Genomic DNA, 6,807 nt, shown 5'->3' with positions numbered 1-6,807 from the left:
CACCATCAGCGTATGAGATTTCCTATTTACCCATATCCTTAATTATAAAGAAAATTATCTTTGGCTACAGTTGTTCCAACTTTTTTCAAAAGCTTGGTTTCATGGGAGATCCCAGGCAGTGGCTAAGACCAGCCACGACTAGAGGTGGGAGGATGTCCAAGCCTCACATGGTGGAGGTGGTGGCAGCAGCAGTAGTGGCAACTGCAGCAACCAGCCCAGGCCCAGAGATGGTAGAATGGAGGGGTTGGGAAGGCCCCACACTGACAGGGAGAACGTGTTTCCCGGGCAAAGATCTATTCTTACATGCGTCCTAACAAAAGCTCTGGAGTGCATTCCCTTCTTCAGGAAGAGAACTCAGTTGTACATCACGATGTAAAATGTCAGGGGAAACCATTAGCTGGAATCTACAAGTAATGAGAAAAGAAATACTGGGAACTCAATATGGAATACCATGAAGTCTGAGGAATAGAAGATCAAAGATGCCAGGAGAGGTCCCTGGCACCTTTTCCAAACCAAAAATCTGAAGCAACAGAGCTTCCAAAAACTCCAGCCTCATCTTGAACTAGGAAGCCAGGTGAGTCTCCTACCTCCAGTGGAAGGAGACTTTGTCCCCACACTCCAGAGGTCCACGGAGGGGTGGGTGTGAGGAAGACATTGCCTTGTGAAGCCTGGAGGAGATGTTTCAAGCTCTTGTTCTCCTGATGTCTTTATAGGCACACATTAAAGTAAATGAATTTTTTTAAAACTTTTCACAGTGAGCTAGTCTTTCCCTTTGCTTTCTTGAAAGCTTACTGACCTCCAGGCCCAGGAGCATGAGCCAGGCACGGATTTACTCTTCCAGAGGCTGCCATTCTTTGGGGCATCTTAAAGCATTGGGGTGGGGGGTAATCAAAAAAGATGTGGGCAAGGAAAGAATTGTTTTCCAACCCTGCCAGGGCAGGCTTTCTTGAAACTGGGTTAATTCTTTATAGAAATGCAAATACTGAATTTATGTTAAAAATAATAATAATAACTGGGCAGTGCCTATGGCTCAAAGGAGTAGGGCGCTGGCCCTATATGCCGGAGGTAGTGGGTTCAAACCCAGCCCCGACCAAAAACTGCAAATAATAATAATAATAATAATAGCCAGGCATGGTGGCTCAGGCCTGTAATCCTAGCACTCTGGGAGGCTGAGGTAGGTGGATTGACCTGAGCTCACAGGTGCGAGACAGTCTCTAAAAATAGCCAGGCATTGTAGTGGGTGCCTGTAGTGCCAGCTACTTGGGGAGGCTGAGGGAAGAGAATCACCTGAGCCCAAGATTTTGAGGTTGCTATGAGCTATGACACCACAGCACTCTACCAAGGGTGACGAAGTGAGACTCTGTCTCAAAATAATAATAATAAGTAAAAAAGAACCCCCCCAAAAAAACAGTAAACAATTTACATATATATAGGTCTTGAAGTGAGTTAAGTGGCTAGGTTATTTGGGGGGGTGTTATTTTTGTTTTTATAGAGGAGATTTGAGATAGTAATATATTCTAATCAAAAATAAAGTTTTATAGTGGGACCAGAAATTACTTACCTGATACTCCGTCCCTACCCCACACACCCAATTCTGCAGGGCTGTAAATTCCAGATCTGCTATCAAGGACCTCTGTTTTGTCAACCCACCTGGTGTCCTTCCTGTGAAGATGCAGCCATGAAACTGGACTGTGAGGACCCCCCCATCAGCTGCCACCGCCTGCCTCAGAGAAAAGTGCCCAGGTAGGTGTGCAGGTATGTGGATAGGGCTCTGCGGCCCCCAGGGATCAAGAATAAGACTAAAATTTTCTTTTTCTTCTTTCTTTCTTTCTTTTTTTTTTTTTTTTTTTTTTAGGCAGAGTCTTACTTTGTCACCCTCGGTAGAATACTGTAGCATCACAGCTCACAGAAATCTCTAACTCTTAGGCTTAAGTGATTCTCCTGCCTCAACCTCCCAAGTAGCTGGAACTACAGGCCCCTGCCAAAACGCCCGGCTATTTTTTTGTTGCAGTTGTCATTGTTGTTTAGCAGACACAGGTGTGTTTGAACTCGGTGTATGTGACTGGCGCCCTAACCACTGAGCTATGGGCGCCGAGCTGAGGCTAAAGTTTTCATTCCTACTGTGATGGCAGGAGGAATAGATGGCTTCCTCTTCCTCCTTAAGTAGGACCATTTTTCATACACTGTCCCTTCAGTCCCCAGGTGACCAGGGCTCAGGAGCCCTGACCTGGGGTCTCCGGCTCACCCTGGTCCTAGGTAAATGTGAATGGAGACAGGCATGAGAACTTTTCTGTGTCCTCTATCCACCCTCTACCCCAGACCTCTTGATGGTGCTACCTAAGAAAGTCTTCCCCCGACCCTATCCAGCCTGGTAAGCAGTGAGTTGGAGGAGGATCTGATGGAAATGTGTAAATGTGAGATAAAAATGTCTTGATTATACCTGTTTGTGGTTAGCTTTGTATTTAAACAAACAATAAAAGGAAATAAACTTGGCTCAGCACCTGTAGGTAAAGCAGCTAAGGCACCAGCCACATACACCAGAGCTGGCAGGTTTGAATCCAGCCTGGGCCTGTCAAACAACAATGACAACTACAACCAAAAAAATAGCCAGGGGTTGTGGCGGGCACCTATAGTCCCAGCTAATTGGGAGGCTGAGGCAAGAGAATCGCTTAAGCCCAGGAGTTAGAGGTTGCTGTGAGCTGTGATGCCACAGCACTCTACCCAGGGTGACAGCTTGAGGCTGTGTATGTGTGTGTGTGTGTTTTCTATTTGGCAATTCATAGTTGGAAACACTCAAAAGAGAAAATATATTTTAAAAATACAAAATAAAAAATGAAATTAATAAAAATAAAATTTTTATATACCCAAAGAATTTTTTAAAAATAAAGTGTGATCCATCCCTGCTGCCTCTGCATGTCCCTCCACCCACTATGAGGCTGCAGTCCCAGGTATGTGCTCTAGGGCCAGCCTGGGCAGGGGTGCAGGTGGCAGCAGCCACAGGTCCAGGGAGGCTCCATTTGGAGGCTCTGCAGACCGTGCAGTGGGGAAGGGATGGGGGACATGGGTGCAGCTACCCCCAGAAATCCATTACCATTGCTTAAAAATGCACTGGCGGTTCCTGGGGACTGATGGGTGGGGCAGCGGGCACAGAAAACTAGCCTCCTTATGAGCAGGCTGGAAGCTGCTGGATGCCCCCCATCCCCTCTCTGCACCTGCCTGCCCACCCCACCCTGGGCCTCATCCCCAGATGTTGCACAGGGCCCAAGCTGCTGGTTCTTGGAGCTGCCGTAGTCACTGTAGAGTGTGGAGTCCTGTGGGGTCTGGCTCTCCTGAAAGTCCCGCTTGAGCTGCGCTGCCTGGGATCCTGCTTCCAGGACTTGGTCCGAAGGACTAGCACTCGCTGTGTGACTGAGACTTCAAGGCCAAAAACCCAGCTGACCTGGGAAGCCTCACCAACCTGAAGGCATGATGCTGAAGAGGTCTTCACTGTCATTAAGGTCACCAGCTCCCTACTGGACTCCACATTCATTATTTAATGTTGCATGTTTTTGCATGCTGTCAGGTGAATGTCAGAGCTTGAATTAGAGCAACAAACAAATAACAAATTTGTTAAACGTGGCAAGAGTGAAAGTGAAATCAGAGAAGTGTTTGTCCAAGTTTATGGGGATAATACCATGAAGAAAATGGCAGTATACAAATGTATTAAGTGTTTTTCTGAGGGGAGAGAAAGCATCACTGATGAAGAGAGGTCAGGGCAGCCAGTAAAAAGCAGAACTGCCAAACATTACAAAAAGTCCTAGAACTGGGCAATCATCAGCTGACTATGAGAAGCATAGCAGACCAAGTAAACATCAATAGAGAAACAGTTACAAAAATATTAACTGAAAATCTTGACCCACAATTCATGGATCTTGCATCAAGACAATGCACCAGCTCACAGCACTGTCTGTGAGGGAGTTTTTACCCAGTAAACAAATGACTGTATTGGAACAACCTCCCTACTCACCTGATCTGGCATCCAGTGACTTTTTTCTTTACTTGAAGATAAAGGAAATATTGGAAGGAAAACATTTTGATGACATTCAGAACATCAAGGTTAATACAATGACAGTTTTGATGGCCATTCCAGAAAAAGAGTTCTAAAATTGATTTAAAGGGTAGACCAGGCACTAGCATCTCTGCATAGCTTTCCAAGGAGAGTACATTGAAGGTATCCATAGTGATATTCAGCAATGAGGTATGTAGCACTTTTTCTAGCATAAATAATTTGTGAACTTAATTGTCAGATCTCATATATCACATTTATACATTATATCTCCTTTTTGGCAAATATAATATTCAGTAATAAAATCACCTCTCTCCTTTCTTTATACCCTGCTTTCTATTCCCCATATGGTAGCCTGGATAAGTATATTTTCATTACTATGCCAATATTTAAAATATGCCCCTCTTTTTTTTTTCTTGGAGACAAGACCTTGCTCTGTTATCCACACTGTGGTGAATAGTGCTATGATAGCTCACTGTAACCTCAAACTCCTAGTCTCAAGTGATCCCCCCCAAAGTGCTGGAATTATAGGTGTAAGACCCTTTGCCTGGCCCCTAAAATAAGCTTTTTTATTTATTTTGTTGTTGTTGTTGCAGTTTGGCTGGGGCCGGGTTCAATCCTGCCACCCTTGGTATATGGGGCTGGTACCCTACTCACTGAGCCACAGGCGCTGCCCAAAATAAGCTTTTCTAATGAACACATTAATGACTAAGCAAAATATTATTCAGGGAAAAAGTACTTTCATACACCACATCAAGAATCAATTAGATTTTTGGTACTAGTTTGAGGTAATTTCTTAGGACAGCCCAAAGAAACTAATATAATTATCTTTATAAAACCTTATGGGTTCTCCATTGCCATCTGTGAGTTTCATATTCTCCATAGACTTTCCTATCATTGAGATACTGTACTAAGAGAAAACCATAAGCTAATAAGCTCACAAAGGAAATCAATTGTCAGCAGTCATAGTTGCTCACGTTATACTAAACTTACATACAACTATACAGTTATTCACACATAAAAAAGATTGCCAATGGCTAAAAAGTGCCATAAAACCTAGTTAAAGTGTTTTTCTTTTGTAACTGAGATTTTATTGGTTGAGGATCAGTATAGACATTTCAATTTGTACACAATTCTTAACATATGCACCCCAAATCTAAAAAACCATTTATTGTAATTTTATTTTATTTTTTTTTGAATCTCCCAATTAGGTTTATTGTGGTCTTCAAAATTCTTTTGCCACAAACAAATCATCTCAATTGTAATTCTTTTTTAAACAGTTATTCCAGAGACGTTCCAGCTAAAAGTTGGGGGCAAATTTTCCTTAAGAGGTTATCAAGTGCCAGTATCTTCAAATCTAGGTAAGTTGTTACCTAAGTCCCACCAATTCATAATTTATTACCACACATACTATAAACTCAAATTTTCAGTCTTTTAAAATACATTAACAAAGTTATTAGGAAAACAGGACTACCATGACCAAAGATGGTACAGGGTGTACACAATTCTGACAGAGTCATAATCAAGGGAGTGGTTTTCTTTAGGAAATGATTCTACTAAAAACAACATGGGAATAGCAGTAATTTAAAATGTTCAAGACATAAAATGGAAGACTGGGACTCCATATTGCCATTTATGCTATTATTAGTATGCTTTGTATTGTAGGATATAAAAACTAACCCCCATCTATGAAATGTTAAGCTGACACCCAAGACAGTCAAAACTAACCATAATTCAACATCCCACACTATTTTCTGATTGTACCAAAAAATAAACACCAGAGAATGATTTCACCTCTTTAAAAAAAGTATTTACACTTAAAGAATGGGATGAGGTAGGATTTCCTCCTTCTTAAAAATGTTTCTAGAGCCACTAAAAAAAACTTGTATTTACAAAATAGTTGATAAAAATATTCCTCTGGATTGTACAAGAAGGGAGACGGACCACTGAGAAGACATGGTATATGATATTAATCAGACTTGGCTTCTTTCTCTCCTGCTTCATCAGCAGCTGGACTCTCCTCAGTTTTAGTTTCTCCATTTCTCTCAGAGAAATGTTCTCCCATTTCTCCCACTTGTGGCTTATTTATTCTAATGATAGTTGAGTTTCCTGGCACTAGATTCAAGCAACAGTTGGGATTTTGTACAGCACTATGACTCAAGTAGCAACACAGTTTACCAAACTGGATGGAGCCACTTTAAGTGGGAGGCTATTGAAGGACCTGTTTATATATCCTATATCCAAAAAGATCCACATTCTCCTGGTAAATCTTTAGTTTCTTGGTTAGCCACCTCGGCCTGTTTTCCCTTTGCTCCCTTTTTCCCTTTTGGTTGCACTTTTTTTGTCTGAAGATTTATATTTTACTGCTGTTTTTTTGCCTTTCTTTCCACTTTTCCAGGAGCAGATTTAGCTGATATTTTACTGTTCATTCTAGGTAAGAAGGTTGAAGACAAGCTATATGAGAATATACAGAAGAGAAAAAAGATTGAAACACACCTACAAGATATATAAAATAGCCCCCATAAGGGCAAATCTAAAAGTTGTTAGCCATAAAGAGGGGGTAGACAGAAAGATTGGGGTAGAAAGTGTATTCAAGGAAATAACAAACTAGAGAAAGATATAAATATAGAGATACCTGAAGGTATTTAAATATCAAATGCCCAAAGGTCAAAGGCATGGGAAGTGATATTGTATGTAAATGAAATCTCTACCCCCCAAAACAGGAGTAGCTCTACTTAAATAGATTTCTTTTTTTTTTTTTT

The 6,807-nt window shown here is 41.7% G+C and overlaps 1 pseudogene; it reads right to left on the bottom strand.

Annotated features, from left to right (window-relative positions):
* Positions 1-393: 393 nt before the first annotated feature.
* Positions 394-6,807, bottom strand: part of LOC100946070 — a 36,674-nt pseudogene continuing 30,260 nt past the window's right edge.

The sequence above is a fragment of the Otolemur garnettii genome, unplaced genomic scaffold (assembly GCF_000181295.1).
Source record: "Otolemur garnettii isolate 467f Iridium unplaced genomic scaffold, OtoGar3 scaffold00344, whole genome shotgun sequence".
NCBI lineage: Eukaryota > Metazoa > Chordata > Mammalia > Primates > Galagidae > Otolemur > Otolemur garnettii.
The sequence above is the reverse complement of the archived record's forward strand: the minus strand, read 5'-3'. Positions and strand labels throughout refer to the sequence as shown.